This window comes from Lepisma saccharinum, chromosome 2 (genome assembly GCF_977018435.1).
Source record: "Lepisma saccharinum chromosome 2, izLepSacc3.1, whole genome shotgun sequence".
Taxonomy (NCBI): Eukaryota; Metazoa; Arthropoda; class Insecta; order Zygentoma; family Lepismatidae; genus Lepisma; species Lepisma saccharinum.
Window position 1 is genome coordinate 170,786,744 of NC_139230.1, and position 21,396 is coordinate 170,808,139.

At 37.6% G+C, this 21,396-nt stretch overlaps 1 protein-coding gene across 1 annotated transcript in view; it reads right to left on the bottom strand.

Moving 5' to 3' along the window:
• Positions 1 to 21,396, bottom strand: part of LOC145980605 (A disintegrin and metalloproteinase with thrombospondin motifs 16-like) — a 172,418-nt gene that overhangs the window by 96,205 nt on the left and 54,817 nt on the right. The gene's annotated exons all lie outside the window — the stretch shown is intronic.

The following is a 21,396-nucleotide window of genomic DNA, read 5'->3' on the forward strand; positions in this document are numbered from 1 at the left end:
AACCATAAAAACTTATTTTCAATACTATAAACATTAATATTAACATTTTATACATTGCATACTTTGCAGTAATGACTATAAAACCATATGCATAGCGTTTAGTACCTCTAATTACCTTTTATATACATATTTTTCATAAAATAAATAAATATATATTCATAAAAAGTTATAAACATGCAAATACATAAATGTAAAGTACTATAAGTACGTGCAAATGAATTCTAAGTACATGCGAATTAGTTATAAGTACGTGCAAATTAGTTATAAGTACATACAAATGAATTGCGAATATTAAATAGCGATTGACGTTATCTCACATTGCTACTACTTTCGCCAAGAGACAGAGACTGTATGCTTTGGTGCTGGCACGCTGATTTGCGCATAATAAACTAGACTACCACTATTGTTAAGACTAGCACCAAGTCAAATACCATGAGTTCAGATATTTTATGAAATATAAAATGTATTTTATATCAATCTGGTTTGTTGTAAGGAGTGGTTGAAAATCCATCCATTACAATTTTCGTAGCACCAAGATACGTAGCCTCAAAATTTGCAGTAATTTTGCAGTAGTGGGATTGGCTATAGGATAAGGACCACTTACAAGTGAAGAAAAAGAAGAGCTCAAATGATTGAACAGCCTGATTTGCATACACTTAAAATTATGTCAAGAGGGGCATATGCCCCAATTCTTCAAGTGTGATATGTTTTTAAATTTCATGAATTCTGAATTCTAGTGTAGAAAAAGAAGAAGCCTCTCAGACAGATTTGCCTATACTTAAGACTATGCCAAGTTCTCATATCATCTTATTGTTTATAGTGTGTTTTTCTGTCAAAATCCCAGGAATCTTGAATTGATATAAAGCTCATAGCTATTGGGTTCTGAGACCCAGTAGAGTGTGGTGCATAGCTCCATGGTTTTTATTGCCTTGTAAGCAAGAGGCTCGGGTTTGAGTCCTGATAAAATATGAAGCCTCCCCTGATGGCAAAGTGTTAATATTGTTGCTTTGTAAGCAAGAGGCTCGGGTTTAAGTCCTGATAAAATGTATAAGATTGAAATACATGTGGCAAAATAATATCTCCACACGTGAGATTTTGAGAATAATTACTGCTAGTTGATATACAACTGATTGCTCCCAGATCTGAACCCTGGTAAAAAGTGTTGTTCAACAGCATAAAAAAAGCAAAATTATTTTATATTGGGAATCACCAGAGAATAGTTATTGCTGTTATAATTGCTTTTGGCATAGTTCTGTTTTTTTGGACCAGGAAATTTTATATAAATAAACAACAAAAATGCCAAAACAAAAATATTGCAATCAGTGTAATAAACATATATCTAGTTCTAATTGGGCTAGACATTGCCGTATTTGTGACCGTAAGAAATGCAGAAAAGCTACTAAATTGTGTCCAAGATGCCATAATTCTTATGTACAGTCATCAACATTGCCCTCACAACCATCTACATCTGGTCTGAAAAGGAAGCATGAAGCACCTGTTAATGCTGGACCTGCAAAACAGCCACGCTATGCACCACCCATCCATAGCAGTTTTAATGGCCAATTAAGAGATTATCGGTTTGTATCAGAGCCAAGATGTGGTATTAAGAATTTTTTGAACAGTGTAAATCCTGATGTGCAGGCAATTCTAAATGCACAAAATGGCTCTTATAAGCTGTCCCTCAAATTGTATACTCAATATAAGAAACCAAATGGCACAAAATTTACACAGCCCCACATAACAGAAACTGTACCGGTATATTCAAATGCAAATTCAGACAAAATAATAAGCAGTTTGATAGATCAATTGAATATTAAACACTCTGAATTTGCAGCAAAAGAGTCTGGATGGAGCCTATGCGGATCTCCACACAAGTTATATGTTAATATTTCTGAATTCAGCCTCTTACAAGGATCTACATATCTGCCATTACCTGCCAATATTAAAAACAAAAGAGCCGTGGTTAATATTGAAAATAATGATGAGAAATGCTTTTTGTGGTGTATTTTAGCTGCTTTGTATCCAGTTTCAAAGCATTCTGAGCGAATAAATTATTACAAACAACATGAACATATTTTTGATGAAGCAATGGAGGGTTTAGAATATCCAATGTCTGTTCAGAATATTGATAAATTTGAAAAAAAGGCCAGGCATATCAATGGCAAACAATTATCTATTAATGTATTTATTTGTTCCACTGGCCGTGGCAATTGTTTGATAGAACCTCTCAGAATCAGTACATTTGATGATGAATCTGCTATTCCGATTGATTTGCTCTTAATTGAAGGGGATGGCACATATCATTACACTCTGATACATAATCTTGAAGCTTTAGTGAGAAAGCAAATAGACAAATCCAATACAATATTCAAGTTGTGCAGAAGATGTTTAAGTGTATTTGATGGTAGAAAAATGGTGAATGGGGTTCGGGAAGTGAATGCAGAAATTGCAAAAAATAAGTTAATTGAGCATCTGAAATACTGTGGCAACTATAAACCTGTTCATATGGTGATGCCCAATCCAAGAGAAAATGCAGAATTCAAAAAGTTTGAAGCCTTGTTGGAACACCCAGCATATATAGTCTGTGATTTTGAATCAAATCTCAAACCTCTTGCATTCTGTAGCCCAGACCCTGAAGAATCTTCAATTACACCATACCAGCTACATGAACCTTCCAGCTTTTGTTATGTGATTGTACAGGATGGTGTAGTTAGTAAAAAAGATTCATACATGGGAGCAGATGCCATCAAAAAATTTGCACATAGAATAGAAAATGAGTGCTATGACATAGCATCTAACATCTTATTAAAATCAAAACCTATGTTGCCTTTAACAGAGAAACAGATTGAAGATTTCAACAATGCAGAAAAATGCCCGGTATGTGATTCTGAATTTTCAGATACAAAAATCAAGGTGAAACACCATTCTCATATAGATGGTAAATTCAAAATGGCCCTGTGTAATAGCTGTAATATTAAGATCCAGAGACCAAAATTTGTCCCAATATTTTGCCATGGAGCATCCAATTATGATTTTCATCATCTGATCAGATATGAGGGGTTTGACAAGCAGAATTTAAATATTTTAGCTGAAAATGATGAGAAATATATTGCTATTAGCAAAATAATTAAAGTTAATGGTGTTCCTATTCACATAAGATTTCATGATTCATACAGAATTTTATCGGCTAGCCTGGCTACACTGGCCACTCAATTATCTGATGATCAATTCAAAATCACATGTGCTTTGTTTCCAAATCAGGACCTGAAATTAATTAGGCGGAAGGGGGTATATCCATATGATTATGTTACAGATTTTTCTAAATTTGATGAGTGTGCTCTGCCACCACAACAAGAGTTTTACAGCAAAATCAGAGGATCTGGAATCAGTGATGATGATTATCACCATGCCCAGTTGATGTGGAACAATTTAAAATGCCAGACATTTGGTGATTATCACATGGCATATTTAAAACTTGATGTGACCCTCTTAGCTGATATATTGCAGGCATTCAGAAAATCTTCCATGAAAAATTATGAACTGGATCCAATATATTTTTACAGTGCTCCGGGGCTAGCATGGTCTGCAATGTTTTTAAACACTAAAATGCAATTGGATCTGATCCAAGATCAAGACATGTATCTGTTTATGGAGCAATGTATAAGAGGAGGCATGGTGCAATGCTCTCAGAGATATGCCAGAGCAAATAACAAATATATTCCTGATTATAATCCAGCACGGCAATCAAAATATATACTGTATGTAGATGCAAACAGCCTGTATGGTTATGCCATGATGGATAAACTGCCATATGCAGGGCTTGAATGGGTTGAAGATTTCAATATTGAAGATCTTAAGGATTTTGATGACAGTAACTATGGCCTCTTCTTAGAGGTTGATCTGACAATTCCAGATAATTTACACAACAAATTTTCTGATCTGCCCCCAATTCCCGAGGTTCAGTGCTCACCTGGCTCTAAACAGAAGAAGCTCATGATGACACTGGAGCCAAAACAGGGTTATGTCATATATTACAAAAACCTCCAGTTCCTGATAAAACATGGTGTTCAAGTGACCAAAATTGGCAAAGTTTTGAGGTTCAGGCACTCAAAATGGTTGAAACCATATATTAATACAAACACAGAGCTTCGAACATCTGCAAAAAGCCAATTTGATAAGGCATTGTTTAAATTGATGGTCAATTCTGTGTATGGCAAAACTATTGAAAATGTCAGAAAACATACCGATGTTAAAATAATTACTGACCCCAGCCTGAGCAAAAAATTGGTTGCAAAGCCTAATTTCAATTATAGAAGAATTTATGATGAAAATATAGCACTTTTCAACATGAAAAAAACAAAGATTAAGTTTGATAAACCTATTTATGTAGGGGCTGTGATATTGGAATTGGCCAAATTACACATGTTAAAATTGTATTATGATGTGCTGAAACCTTTTTATGGTGATAGTGTAAAATTGATGTACATGGACACAGATAGTTTTGTTCTTGATATTGAAACAGAAGATGTTTATAAAGATATGTCACAGCCTGAATTGCTTGAATATTTTGATACCAGTGAACATTCAAAAATTCAACCCCACAACAAAAAGGTGCCTGGCAAGTTAAAAGATGAGACACTTGGTGATGTTATTGTGGAATTTGCTGGGTTAAGGGCCAAGATGTACAGTTTTGAAACATGTAGTGGTGTTGTTGCCAAAAAGGCCAAGGGCATTGGCAGAGTAACTGTTGAAAAAGAGCTCCAATTTGAAGATTATAAAAATTGTCTCAAATCATGTAGCACAATCAAAACATCAGAATCCAGAATCCAGAGTGTGGATCACTTGTTGACTAGCAATATTGTAAGAAAAGTGGCTCTGGACCCACATGATGATAAGAGATACATTTTATCATGTGGCATACATACTCTACCATGGGGTCATTGTGATTTGAAAAATGGCAATCAATGCCCAAGCACAGAGCATGATTTGAAATAAATAAACATGCCTATGAACTTATTTGGGTTCAAAAAACAAGGTATTATGGACCTGCCAACACCACAAGCCTCTTCTGATATAATATCTAAACTAAGTGGCTTGTTAATTATTCATCTGAACAGCATACTTACAGATATTGATGATGAAACAGGTAAAAAATTGTACATATTTAACAATAATTTAAATCATTACCAATTACCTGTAGGTGGGCAATTGCAATTTATTACAACTCCTGAGGGTGATGTCAAAATTTCAGTAGGGAGAAATATTTACAGAATAAAGCACTCAAACATGATTTCTGGCACTGTTTATACTGTTTCTGCTGGTGACTGCTTATATATTGAGGTCCCTGGATCCTATGACAAGCTTATACCCTTTTTTATAGAATTAAGAATCAGATATTCAATAATAAATAACCACTAAAACAAAAATGCCTAATGATATATTTGGCCATACAAGACATGAAGATCATAGTGATGAGATTTTGATGCTTGATGTCAGAGTCAAGAAATTAAGAAGTGATTTACAAGCTTTACAAACCACACTCAATGCCAGTCTTCAATTAGAAATTACAAATTTACAATCACAATGGACCCTCTTCTTAAAATTGATTCTGAACACAAATTGCTGCTTCAGAAATATACTGATTTGGCCACATTGGATAATTTTCAAAGTTTAGAAGAAGCTGTAGCAGCTCTTCAAGCCAGATTTAAGACCCAGGCTAACAACTCTGAGCAATTGAAACAACAATTGGAAGAGCAAATAAATAATGTCCAGGCACAGCTCCAAACAATTGTCAAAAGCATAAAATCACAAGAAGATTTTGATCTAGTGATTTCCACTCTAAAAGAACAGATTCAGTCATTACAGATACCTAATCTGGACCCTCTGAACAATGCCATAGCCGAGGTTAAAGAAAAAATTGAGACACTTGAAAATTTTATGAACAACTTGCCATCTTCTGATGCTTTGAGTGCAATAACTCGCAGTGTAGCCAATATTAAGCTGCAACTTGAAACATATGAAGATTTTGGAAAAATTCAAAGTTCCATAACCCATCTTGAAGGTACAATAGCAGCAGTGCAAAGTGATTTGGCAAATGTACTAGAATCCCGTTTGCCCGGTATTGTAGATACCCTTGTCAGTGTCCAGCAACAAATCACAAAGCTTGAAAACCTCAACACTGAATCTGAGCTATCCCATTTTCATCATTTGATTGATGATATCCAAACAAAGCTTGAAATTTTACAACAATCAACACCCTCTCAGGCAGATATAGCCCTGCTCCAAAATGCTATGCAAAATGTGGCTGATGCTTCTGAATTAAACAATGTGAAATTGGCACTTGAATTTTTGCAAACTACAGTATCAAATCTGCCTACATCACAGGAACTTAAAAATATTAAGAGAGCAGTGAATCGCATATTGAAATCAGAAGATATCAAGAATATCCAGGCAGAGATCAAACATCTCACTCAGACAGTGGCCACTCTACCAACCAATCAACATATTAATGAATTGCATGCCCTGTTTGAGGATATCAGAAGACAGGTCCATGATCTTACTGCTCAAAATTCAAAATTGGCAGTTGTTGAAAATTTACAACAAATTGTAGCTAATATCAAGCAACAGCTAGGGACCATGGAATCCAATCAAGCAAATGCTTTGTCTGTTTTTGCCACGCAGCTACAAGAGATTGTGCAACAATACAAAAAACTTGTAGTGGACATAAAAATCAAGCCAGGCCATGATGATGTTGTTAGAACTATCAATGAGCATCTTGAATCTGTAACAAGCAGATTGCTTACAGCAGAAAAAGAAATAACAGGCATAATCGAGAATCCAAAACATACAGTAATTCTTGAATTGTACAGCATCCCCAACAAAGAATATGATTCACCATTTACACCAGGCGGCAAAATATATGTGCTGTCCCCTGCACAATTTTATTACCAGTTTTTTGTTGGGGGCACATTGAGACCTATCAAGATCAAATATTGGCTTCAACCACAGGCACACCACTACCCCACCTTATCAATAACAAATGCTGATAACAAAGTGAAAATCACCAGTGTAGAATTGGAGGATTTTACAGATCCCAATACATTGGAAACAGCATATGTTGAAGATGATGGCTCTCTGGAATTTAAAATACAAATAGGGGACAAATTATATTTACAAAATCCTGTAGTATCAGCTGCTGAACACCCCATAGTTGCAATATTCTTGTTTTCATATTATGTCTAGACAAATTATTGTTGATGAATTACACAGACAAGCCAGACATAATTTTAAGAGACTCCCAGTAGTCACAAAAGGCATAGATGATTTATGGCAGAGCGACTTGATTGAGATGGCAAGTGGACAGCTGAAAAACTTAGACAAAATCAACAAGGGCTACAAGTATCTACTCACTGTAATAGACACATTTTCAAAATTTGCCTGGGCTGTGCCACTCAAATCCAAGACTGGGGCATGTGTTACAGAAGCCATCAGAACAATCATCAATCAGAGTTGAAGATCCCCGCGCTATTTGCAAACAGATAATGGCAAAGAATTTTATAATTCAGTGTTTCAACAATTTATTAAAAGCCAGGCAATACAACATTATTCGAGTTACAGTGATCTCAAGGCCTCAATTGTAGAGAGATTCAACAGAACCTTAAAAAATCTTATGTATAAACAATTTACCCTCCAAGGTAATTATAAATGGATTAATATTCTTCCAGAACTTCTACATAAATATAACAACTCTGTCCATTCCACAATCAACATGAAACCCTCTGAAGTAACTTCATCTGATGAGCAAAAATTGATCAGCACTGTTTATTATCCTAGATACCAGCCAACAACAAGAAAAGCCAAATACAGGGTGGGTGATCAAGTAAGAATCAGCAAATATAAGCACTTATTCAAAAGAGGCTTTACAAGAAACTGGAGCACTGAATTATTTACAGTGGTTCAAGTTAAACCTGGGACCCTTAACACATATATAATAAAGGATCACCGAGGAGAAATTCTCAAAGGCAGGTTCTATGAAGAAGAGCTCAGCAAAACTAAACAGCCTGACACATATCTCATAGAAAAAATCATTCGCAGAAAAGGCAACAAGTTACTTGTCAAATGGCTAGGACTTCCAGAACACAGTTGGATCGATGCAAACAAAATAATAATATGAGCACCTGGGATGTTATAAAGAGGCTGCCAGAACCTGAACAGCAGAATAAGAGAAATGGAAAATTGCTGCCTGATAATATTAGGTGTCTTATTGTTGGGCCATCTGCTTGTGGTAAAACTACACTAATGGTTGATAATTTTTTATTGGCACCCAACTGGTTAGACTGGAAAAACAGGCACTTGTATATCTTCTCTAAGAGCTTGGAACAATTAAAATATCAGCAGCTGATGAAGCTATATGATGGATTGGATATAGCCACTTTTGAACCAGATGTTAAGCCACTTCATGAATGTCTCGATAATTCTGTTGTTGTGTTTGATGACATTATACTGGATAATCAAAACAAGGTTAGGAATTTCTTTACACAGGGCCGGCACAAAAACATAGATTGTTTCTACCTGGCACAGACTTTTTCAAAAATACCGAAGCAACTGATCCGAGACAACAGCAATTTTATATGTGTGTTTCATCAGGATCATACCAACCTCAAACACATACATGATGAATATGTAGGTGGGGACTTGAGCTACAATGATTTTTCTAAGTTTTGCAGTAAATGCTGGAACCAGGACAGTTATGGGTTTGTCACAATTGATATGACAAGAACACCCAATAGTGGCAAATATAGAAATAAAATCAACAATTTTCTAGACATTGAAACATATATAAATAAACATGAAAAGGCCAATTATTGATGATCTTAAATTAAGAGATTATCTTGTAAAAAGATTTAAGGGATGGAAATCAGAGAACCGAGGAATTTATGAAAAACACAAACAAACAGAACAGCCTGTAATTGATGCTATTAGTGAATTAGGTAAAAATATCAAAACTGTTACAGAGCAAAATCAAAATTTGATCACAGAGCTTGTACCTGTAGCTGCAAGAAACATATTAGATTATCCATTCACCCCACTTTCCAGTATTCATACACCTAGTCCTGTTGCTCCTAGAAGAATTGAAGCTACTCAGGATCCTATTGAATTGGGTCTTCTTGCTCAAAAATATTTAAGCACATCTAAAGACAACAAAGATGAGGTTTTTGGCTTATATGCTGACACAGAGCGTGATGGTAGCATCATACATAGAATTGGCAATTTCAGAGTAACATTTATGGGAGATGATCTGATTGTATATTCAGAATCTCGTCTTGGAGAAAAAGGTGCTTTTGTTAAGTACCCCGGCACACCTGGATTGTGGGAACTGATGACTAGGAAAAGGCCTGGCAGCTATACAGATCAAGATTATGAATATTACAAAGAAATATTAATAAAATCAGATGCTCTATACCAGAACAATGATCCCACACAAAAAAGAGTCAAGTCTAGCAGTGGAGCAAAATACAACAATTTAATCAAACCCATATGGTCACAAATCAAGACTGGCAGTGGAATCAAACAATACAACACCCTGCCCAAAGAATTTATGTGGGTTGATGATGTCAGGAAACTTGTAGATAGGTTATTGGTGATAGCTGGGGAGGAAAATGCTGGCAACCACAATTTTTACAATGAAAAAGTTGGAATTATGGACATGATAAGCACAAAATTGTCTAATTTTATAGTGAATGACACTAAGGGGATTGGATATCTCATAAAAATTATTAATACTCTACCCCCCAAATTTTGGAATATTTCTGAGGGTCGGGGCCTTGTTAATGACATTATAAACAAGCTGTCATTTGAACTACACATTCCAGGCTATCAGTATTGTGGTCCAGGCACAAAATTGGACCATAGATTAAACAGAGGTGATCCTGGTGTTAATCCCCTAGATGCTGCTTGTAGAGACCATTACATAGCATACAACACACATTCTGATCTTGACAAGAGACATGTTGCAGACAAGAAATTAGAAGAGGCTGCATTTGGTAGATTTGTAAGCAAAGATGCTTCTTTAAGTGAAAAAATAGCAGCATTGGGGACCACCATAGCTATGAGCACCAAACAAAAACTGGGGTGGGGGTTGTGAATATGTATATAATAAACCTACAATGAAGGCCAAGGGTGTTATGTATCAAATACCTTATGCTGGTCTCAAATCTCTTAAAACTATTGATAGTCTTTTAACCAAAAAGCAGCGCAAGAAAAAAAATTCCTGTCTTGCAAAGGGGCATGGTATGAAATTGTTGCTTAGTACCCCCCAATTAAAAAAATTACAGCAATCAAGAAAAAAATCACATGTGGGGGGATTCATATTTACCATCCCTGCCATCTTAGCTGCTCTCGGGGCTGTGGGGAGCTTGGCCGGGGGATCAGCCGCCATAGCAAAAACAGTAATAGATGCCAAAAAGAATAAGGCAGAATTAGATGAATTGAAGCGCCATAACCTGGCCATTGAGAAACAAGGCAAAGGTGTTAAGAGAGCCATGAATAAGTTTAAAAAAAACAAGAGCCGCTTACAAACCAAGATATTGAAGCTTTAATCAAGCCACTGGGCATCAAACATTTTAGAGGTGTGTACATGTCTGATTCTTTACCAGAACAACCACTCAACAAAGAGTGTGGTATTGTTAATTTGGATAAGTACAAAAAACAAGGCACTCACTGGATTTGTTATCTTAAATATTTAAAAAATGAGGCATTTGTGTTTGATTCATTTGGAGGTGTTCCACCTGAAAATTTAATAAAATATCTAAATTCAGCTAATCTTTATTACAATAATGCCCGTGTTCAAAATTTCAAAGATGTTAATTGTGGACATTTGTGCTTATCTGTTCTTAGAAATATGTCTCAAATAAATAAACCATCAATTGAAGATTTTCAAAAAGCCTTGTGGTATTTAAAACATCATGGGGGTATTCCATCTCACCAGCCAAAATTCAATATTGAAACTCAAATTGCATGATGACATAGTGTATCCCAAAACAATAGCTCTCAGAGCATTTTATGGCATGTACTTGATCCCTAATATTACACACCACAACAACACAATTGCAGTAGGGGATCAAAAAATTGTCATCACTCCAGGGCAATATAATCTATCCATTCTAAATGCTCAATTACCCAGAGGTGTAGTGTTAAGTCAAAATTCTGTCACTCACAGAGTAGAGATTGCATCTGCCACAGAAACAGTGGATCTGGGTACTATAGGAGAGCTGTTAGGCTTTGAGAACAACACAAAACTTGAAGCAGGCATCAAACACACTGCTATGAATATACCCAAATTCTTAGCCATAGAGACTCTGAATATTCACTGTAATGTGGCTGAGGGTATGATCACCAAATCAAATGGCATAGGCACTCACAAACAAACCGGCATCATTGCAACATTCAAACCTAATTCTGAATTCATGGAGCCAATCATCTACAATCCATCCCCAACATTATATTTTCCTGTGTGCCATAATAGAATAGATTATATTGAATTGATGGTCACTAATGAAAAAGAAGAATTAGTTGATTTTGCTGGAGCCACAACAACTGCTATCATAGAGATTAATATTTAAATAAAAATACATACAAGAAGAAAATGGAAAATATTGAGAGTTATGAGCTACAATCATTCCCTCCAAACAGGAGGACATTTGCAAATTTAAATCAACCCAACACAGAGATTGAGGTTGATCTTGATGTAGGGGATGGCTTTATACACCCCCACAGATAAGATCTATACATCAAATTTGATGTTGTAAAGCTCGATGGTACAGATTATCCGGCAAATTCAAATATAAGATTGGTTGATAATTTTGTGCCACATCTATTCTCTGAAATTGAGATCAGAAAGCATGGTGTTGTTATAAACAGAGTGGATTATCCCGGCATTACCTCCACAGCTTTGGCCACATTAAAATTATCCAAAACCGAGGCTTCTTACTACAAAATAGGTGGATTTGAGGCTGGTGATAAAATATTATCTAAAAACCACACAGTGCTGTTCCCCATGCGCCTATTGCCAGGATTCTTCTCCGATTACAATGATATTATGTGGAAGGGTAGTTTAAGAATCACATTTAGAAGAGCTGCCAATGATAACAATGCTTTGATGAGGTACAGTGCATTAAACCCTACAGGGGAAGCTCTGCCTAATACCCTACCAGATGCAGGCAAATGCATTATTCAGACTATGGAGTTAAGAATCCCTGTTGTTGAATATGAGGCCAGTTATGCTCTTAAATACAAAGCTGATATAATAAAAAATCCACAAATTTCTCTACAATTTTATACATATCAATGTGTACAGAAGCCCGCATCTGGTACCTATTATGAGTTTGATGCTACAAATTCATTCTCCAGCATACAATATGACATGCCTGATTTTGTGGTGGTATTGTTTCAGACTGGAAGACACAATAATCAGGAAAAAAATTCAAGTAAATTTGATAACTGCAACATCAAGAACATATATCTTAAAAATGGCAGAAATGAGGTATTTCCTAGAGAAAATTATAATTTAGACATGTCCAAGGATGATTTCCTCAAATTATATGAGGCATTTTCGGCATTCAAACGGGTTACCACTGGCAATACTGACATGTATTACACACCAGATGAATTCAAAGCACAGAGACCCATGTTTGTCATTAACACTTCAAAAAGGAAACAAGTTGTGGTGAATGACAGGACAAACATTAAAATTATCTGTGAATTCCATGAGGCATTACCTGATGACACCATATGTAGTGTTATTCTCATACGTGAAAAATCATATGTTTATGATGTAAGAAATGAGAGAGTCACGGAGCAATTCTAGAGGGCCGATTCAAACATAGAAGCCCTTTGATTATAAAACAATAATACCAACATTTTGCCGTCAGGAAGGCCTAGGGGCCTCTTAATTTTAAAACATATAAGCCATGGAACTATGTGCACAGTACTTCTGCATATTGCAGGAAAGCTCATATCAAACAGCACTTCTGCTCGTGGCAGGAAAGCTTTTATTATTACTTACCCAAATTTAACAGCACTTCTGCTCGCAGCAGGAAAGCTCAAATAACACAGCACATCTGCTATTTGCAGGAAAGCTAAAAAACACAGCACATCTGCTCGTGGCAGGGAAGCTCTTACAGTATTTCTGCCTATTGCAGGGAAGCTCTTACAGCACATCTCCATTGCAGGAATATAGAAATATGCAATGATTATTTTGTAAGTTACAGACTCGGGCTTATATTAACAGAACAAGACAAAACTAGAATTGTGCTCAGGTTGGCATGACAATATCCAAGAAGCCAATATTATCATTACTAGGAATTTCCTCTTTGAGTTAATAATATGAGAGATGGCAAGTAATTTTCTCTGAAAGGGGCACAGTGTAGATAAGAATTTCTCTTTGAGCCCCATGACAGATGACATGTAATTTTCTTCTGAAAAGGCACAGTGCAGGTTATGCCAACAGATATAATCTCCCAGGCATACAGAAAAAGGCCATTATTCTTTTTACTAATTTCTCTTTGATGATGGATAATATGTTATTTCTCTCTGAAAAAACACAGTGTAGATTATATCTGCTGGCATACAAGAAATATAATTTCCCGGGCAAGCATGATTTATTGCTGGCCAAAACATGGGACTGATCAAAAGATTATAAAGAACATAGAAGCAATTAATTATGTTTGCTCGCTCCTCTCCCATTGTATTGATCAGGGAGTTTTGCCTGCATAAAAATATAACAGCAGTGAGTGGCTGAGCTGGTGCTTTTATACCCAAACAACAGCAATTAACTAGGCTCGGGTGATTCCCAATATAAAATAATTTTGCTCTTTTTATGCTGTTGTATAACACTTTTTACCAGGTTTCAGATCTGGGAGCTATCAACTAGCAATAATTATTCTCAAAATCTCACGTGTGGAGATATTATTTTGCCACATGTATTTCAATCTTATACATTTTATCAGGACTTAAACCCGAGCCTCTTGCTTACAAAGCAACAATATTAACACTTTGCCATCAGGGGAGGCTTCATATTTTATCAGGACTCAAACCCGAGCCTCTTGCTTATAAGGCAATAAAAACCATGGAGCTATGCACCACACTCTACTGGGTCTCAGAACCCAATAGCTATGAGCTTTATATCAATTCAAGATTCCTGGGATTTTGACAGAAAAACACACTATAAACAATAAGATGATATGAGAACTTGGCATAGTCTTAAGTATAGGCAAATCTGTCTGAGAGGCTTCTTCTTTTTCTACACTAGAATTCAGAATTCATTAAATTTAAAAACATATCACACTTGAAGAATTGGGGCATATGCCCCTCTTGACATAATTTTAAGTGTATGCAAATCAGGCTGTTCAATCATTTGAGCTCTTCTTTTTCTTCACTTGTAAGTGGTCCTTATCCTATAGCCAATCCCACTACTTTTTGCAGTAAAGTCTGCACAGAAATCATTCTATTTCCAAGCGAATAGTGCCACGAACTTTAGTCTTAAATTTGAGGAACGGAAGTTCCACAAAATTTTTGCCTGGCTTAGAATTTATGATCTGTGATAAACATACTACGCGCAGATATTACAAGAATCTCGTAGCAGGTTAATGGAATGTGCCTTAGGATTATTCAAATCAACGAGAGCTTCTCTTTCTGATACAAATCTATGCAGTATGCATTCCTTTCAACCGACCTTCTTGATGGACTTCCAAATAAGTGCTGCATTACAAAATCTGTTTCAATTCGTCGTATCTTCCTCTTTTTGCCTAACATAAATTCTTATATATACAACTATCATTCCAAAATAAGTGATGATTTAAAGTTGACTTTACACACTACTTTATTTCATGTATTGCACAGTATCGGTTCCGACATTCATCGTCCTCACACTGTTGAAGCCCATTTTCGTATAATTCTTCACGTCATCAGATTATAAGTGCCAACTGTGTCATCATCCCACTTGACGGTATTATAAGTATTTATTTCAGAGAATATTGCCGTTACTTGAAATGTACAAGTATTAGGCGCATACTTATTGAATGTTCCGATTTTAATATCCTCCGACAAACTTTTTATCTTCCCGACTCCTTGTCATCCATGTTGAGAGATGAACGTTCTTTAGCTTTTTGAGAAGCAAGGGACTTTTACACTGTCTCTGAGCACAATTGTAATATTTCCTTACCTTTTAATGTATTGTGTATGTCCTGGGAACTTCCGGTGGCGGTAATAAGTGAGTCGGACGTGTTGCGTTGAGCTCTCTATTTTTCGCTAATTACGGTAAGAAGAACCAAGTTCTAGTGTTATCCGGGTATTTCCAGGGGTTTCGGAAGTTGTCAGACGCACGATGTAAGTAACTCGGTTCCGTGGTTGTGAATAATTGTACAAAAATCGCTAAAAACTGTGCTTAGCGAAGTACACAGACGGTGCTTTGTTTTGATTCAAAAGAACTGTTCTTTTGAATCAGTGGACTCAAATAGCAATATATACACACACCGTTAGCCACATTTGTGGTTCGTCAGCCTTCCATTGGTGATCGAAGTGCCTAAAACCTAACTAAAATCTCACATCCGACTGCACTTTGGGGAACTGGGAACTAGTATATTCGTGTAATTCTGTAATTCGGCAAAAATCATCGGTTCGCGAGTGCGGGGAAATCGTGCTGTACAAAAGACAACGTACTGCACAGTTGCTTCATTCCTTCCGGACACAACAGGAAGGATACAATCGTGGTGTACACTTTGACAGGTGTTGTGTGTACAGATAATATGTTCGAAAACGCAATTGGGGGGTGTTTTTCACCAACTTAGGCGTCTTCGTAATTTGCTTCCCGTTTCCTCACGCTCCGACAATGAAAAAACAGGACTTTGAAACACCTAAATCCCCTCCGCTCAGGACTGCTCGATACAGACGACGTGGTTTTCAGCATTCATCATCTGATACGGATCTAACTGAACTACATGGACCACACACATTACAAGGATCGACTGTTCCAGACTTTCGCTCCAGAGAATCACTTCATAATTCCACGAATTCGCTCCCAGATGCTATTATGGACCCTAAACTACAGAAGACTGAATCTACATCTAGTGTTTCCAACAAGAGGCCCCGTGATAGTGGCGATTCATCTGGTGAGGATTCCCGATTAGATGCTGAGGGCTTTCAGCTCAGCAAGAAGACGGCAAGGAGATTAGCGATATATCAGCCAATATCCATCCCACTGAATAATCAATTTAGTGTTCTTCAGGAACATGAAACTGAGGATGCTCCTGGTGATAAAAGGGGTGATACAACCACACGAAATTCTATTCAAGACACCCGTCGGATGAAACCACCACCTATATATGTGTTTAACCTTAACAATTTCTATGCCCTCTCCCAACACTTCAAAGCACTTAAAATTAATCCTACAATATACCATACCTCTAGTGGATCAAAAATTCACTTAGGCACTATGGAAGAGTATAATATTGCTATTGATCATCTGAAAAGTCATAATCTTGAATATGCAACCGGGACACAAACAGGGGTTCGGGTACTTCAAGTTGTACTGCGAAAACTTCCAAAGGATACAAATATCACGGATATAGGCAGGTTTTATCAAGAACTAGGTTATGATGTGCTGAAGGTATCTCAGTTGAAACAGAAGGATCAAAATACCCATAAACTCATGCCATTAGCTCTTTTTTTGCTGACCATTAAAAAGACTGAATTTGCTAAAGGAATCTATAAAGAATCATATTTTGAACAACACCGTGTTGTGATAGAGGAGTACCACTCACGGCAATTTATACAGTGTTTCAAATGTCAGAGACTTGGACATGCCCAACAGAACTGCAATGCCATAGCTCGCTGTGTCAAATATGCTCAATTACATGATACACGGAAATGCCCTAAAAAGACCGTACATCACCTGCTAAATGTGTAAACTGTGAAGGTGACCATCCTGCTAACTTTCGCAGTTGTCCAATTTTTCAAAGTGTACAACGAGCGCAAGAACTCCGAAAAAATGGTGTACAGTCTTCTTCCGACACTCCTAAGCAATCACCTCCTTCCTTAGAAGACCAGGCAGCTTTCCCTGCACTACCAACCACTAGGAGTTATGTTACTGCTGCAAATACAAAAACTAATACAAGAGGCCAGGAATTTAAGGACATTTGGACTAGCATAAAATAAATTTTCGATTTCAGGGGTTTTCTTCAAAAAATTAAATCTGGTCTACAGCGTATTAGTCATGCCAAGACAATCCTAGATAAGTTCAGTGTTGCCATGGATGTTTTGGATAACCTTTTCGGAAATGGCCCATAAAGTTACTCCGATAAGTAGAACATTGACGTGTGTTCAGTGGAATGCTGATGGAGTTCGTACTCAATTCCTGACTTTCAAACAATTTTACGTGAATATAATGTTGATATAGTCCTGGTGAATGAAATGCACTTGAAACCCCGTAATAAATGGAAAATTGCAAATTATACCATCTATAGAAACGATCGGTTCCCGGGACGGAAAGGAGGTACGGCTGTAGTTGTGAAATCTTCGCTATTTGCACGTCAACTTCCAAATAAATCCAGCTCTAGAAGCTTTAGAAATCACAATAATTGAACTATTAACTACCATTGACCCACTAATTTTGATAGCAGGATATAACGTTCCAGAACAGCTTATTCCTATACAAGAACTAGAGACTGTTTTTCGCTTGAGCCGCAAAGTGATTTTAGCTGGTGATCTAAATTGTAACGTGGAGGTGCCTCTCTTCTCCAAAGTGTCCAACAATTGAACTTACCCATTCTTGCCCCAAGACAACCCACTCATTATCCACGAGGACGTGGACTTCCAGATGTGTTGGATATCTTGATATATCAAGGTGTAAATATTATGACTGGTCCCTATATTATTCATGATCTAGACTCGGACCATCAACCAATACTCTTTGAAATTATTCATCATAATTTATTGAAGCCTCCTCCTCCAAAATATCGCGTTACAACAGACTGGGATGCTTACACTCGACAATTAGTGCCTATCATTGACTTGCATTTAGCTTTAAAAACCCCAGCCGAAATTGATTCGGCTTTACAAAACCTTACAGCAGGCATACAAACTTCTTATCTTCACTCCACTATCAGAACCCCTCAGTTATACAATAACCATGGTTGTCTATCCCGTGAGAGTATGATCCTCCTGAACTGTAAAAAATATTTCCGACGGAAATGGCAACAAACTTATAACCATCGCTACAAACAGTTGTATAATCAATTTCACGATCGATTTCGCCGATATCTCATTCGACAGCGACAGGCAGATTGGGACACCGAATTCTCCGGGTATGAATGCAGGATAGTAAATTCTGGCAATTATTGAGAAATTATTTGCGAAAGAATCCACAATCTGCTGTCTACCCTCTCCAGGGTCCAAATGGCATGGTGTACACACCAGAAGAGAAGGCTGAAGTGTTCTCCACACATCTAGAGGACCAATTCCACACACCAGATCAACCGCATAATGGCAATTATATCCAGAAGATTCAACATCGACTGGAACAATTACGTCATGAACCATTCACAGCTTATCCACTTCTCACAACCCCTCAGGAGGTCAAAGGTGTTTAAATCTTCTTCGACCTGGTAAGGCACCTGGCTTTGATACTATTACTACATTACAACGCCCCAGAAAATTGTTAGTTTTTCTAGCAAAAGTCTTCAATGCTATATTCCTTACCGGCTATTATCCATCAAGTTGGAAACTAGCAAAAATAATCCTCTTGCCAAAACCAGGAAAGAACATTCTTCTACCACAGAATTATAGACCTATAAGTCTTCTGAGCCATGTTAGCAAAATCTTTGAACACATACTACTCAGACGATTATAAGCTGTGGTGGATGAAAAAGGCTTGCTACCGTATCATCAATTCGGATTTCGTCAAAAGCACAGTACTACTACGCAACTGGTCCGAGTAGTGGAGTATGTTACAGGAAACTTTAATCTCAGTCGACATACTCGAGGAGTATTTCTCGACTCCGACAAAGTCTTTGATCGAATTTGGCATTCTGGATTAATTGTGAAACTATCGGAATTAGGAGTTCCTATTTATTTGGTGCAATTATTCGATCAGTATTTACAAAAGAGACAATTTCAGGTGCAATTTTTAAGTGCTCGATCTACCGTTAAGATCATACATGCTGGTGTCTCTCAGGCAGCTTTTTTATCTCCACTTCTGTTTGCTTTATATACCAGTGATATCCCTGCTACTCATAGATGCATGTTAGCTACCTATGCAGATGATGTTGCCATCTTTACAAATAGCCCTTTACAAGAACTATGCTACAGCAGGATGAGACAACAACTATTAGAGTTGGAAGCTTGGTCTACTCGCTGGTGCATGAAGTATAATTCACTGAAGAGTGCTGCGGTTTTATTTACACGTCGACATAGACAACTACCAAAGATTCTACGACTCCAGAGATCTTCTACAGAGGTTGATTCATTTATATTGAGCCGAATGCGAATGTGCCACCTACCTAGGAAATGCAGTGTTTCTACCACCGGTTGTGTTCGATCTGCAGGCCACCACTATTGACTATTGCCCGGCATCGGAGTTTCCATTGCAGGAGACTGTGTTGCAGCTGGACCATGGGTATTGCATCCCACTCCTCGTTACAGGCTTTCCACAGGCCGCAGATGGTGCGGACTCGACGATGGGACAGGCGCCACTTGAGGAGTCCGAAAGCACTATAGTCCATTGGACTGGAATCTGGACTCTTGACAGGGATGTCAGAGATGGGAATTGCAGAAATTCCAGTTTCCTGTTTCACTTCCACCGATCACCCGCTAGATGACGTTCATTCAGCCAGCCTCCTGCAATTCCTTTTTCGCTCAGCCACATGACACGGTTTCAGGGCGTGCACACTGCTCTTGTGAATGACCCTGTGAATGGCGCGGTTGATTGTCGCCTGCGATGTGCGGCATTTGCTGGCCATTGCACGCTGTGTGGGGGGATTTTTGGAGGTCGCCATACGCCGAACAACATGCAATAGCGGCAGGGTCCTCTTCACGGGAGGCCGGTTTCTAGCTGCTCGCGTAGGTGTGGTGGGCCCAGGACTCTGTATCGCATATTTCCATATAATACGAATCACAGTGGCACGACCTACACGAAAATTATGCACTTTACACATTTCTATGATGCGCGACGCCGTGAACTTACCGTCTGAAAGGGCAACAATGTACCCCTCCCAGAATCTGTTCAGTTTCAGCGGCATCAGACTACGCTCGACCACACTGCTCTACTGAGGGACTAACGAGATACTGTTGCTTGCCTCGGGGCAATCTCACGGCGATGCGTTGCGCATGCACGGTACAGTGGCACATTGAATTCGGCTCAATATAAATGAATCAGCCTCTGTATACCGGACAAAACTTTTACCATATATCTATTAGTGGTTTTAGACCGAAGACTAAATTTCCATAAACACATCTCAACTGTGACAGCAAAAACACAAACTCGAGTTGGACAATTGTACCCAGTTTTCCGAAATCCTACCTTGGGATTCGCTTGCATGTGTATAAGATGATGGTACGTCCCACACTCCTGTATGCAGCACCAGCTTGAGGTCATCTCCGACCTTCAGTCATAAGGAAATTGCAGATTATACAGAATAATGTTGCTCGACTTATTACTGGTCATAGCCGAGATACTCGTATCTCACAAATCCATGAGGACCTTGAACTAGATTATGTTCAATCTGCTATATATGCCATGTGTTACAACTTCTGGAGCCAGATCCAACAGCATCCAAATCCAGCGGTTCGGGGCATTGGAACTCGACCACAGGTCCGGATGTCCCACTCCATGCCCCGAAATTTTGAACAAATCTAAATTCAAAAAATGCTATTTTATTATTATGTTATGTGTTACATATACTCCCTGTTTATGAGTACTTCAAAGTACTGTTTTCAATGGAGCAGATTAGTGTTCCTTGATAGTGCAGCTATAAAAGGACAGATTGTGATTTTGTTGTTTCTTTGTTACTTATGTATTGTTATCATTATTATTATTCTATGTGGTTATTTTATGTTTTGTGTCTTTAAACTCATGTGCAAAATGTAGTTTGTGAAAAATAATAGTGATTATTTCCTTCCTCTGTCAATGCAAATTATAACAAGGAACTCAACAATTTCAAATTAGTGAAATAATACAGATGAACTATTGTCCAAATCCCGGCCGACAGTCGACCCGGGTTATAGCAAGAGAAATGTTGTACTTTGTAAGAACATGATAGTAAGTCAAGGGCACAATGGTCCCGATACTTACAAAAAATCTGTCAATAAAGCATTGGCATTGGCATTGGCATTGGCATTGTATGT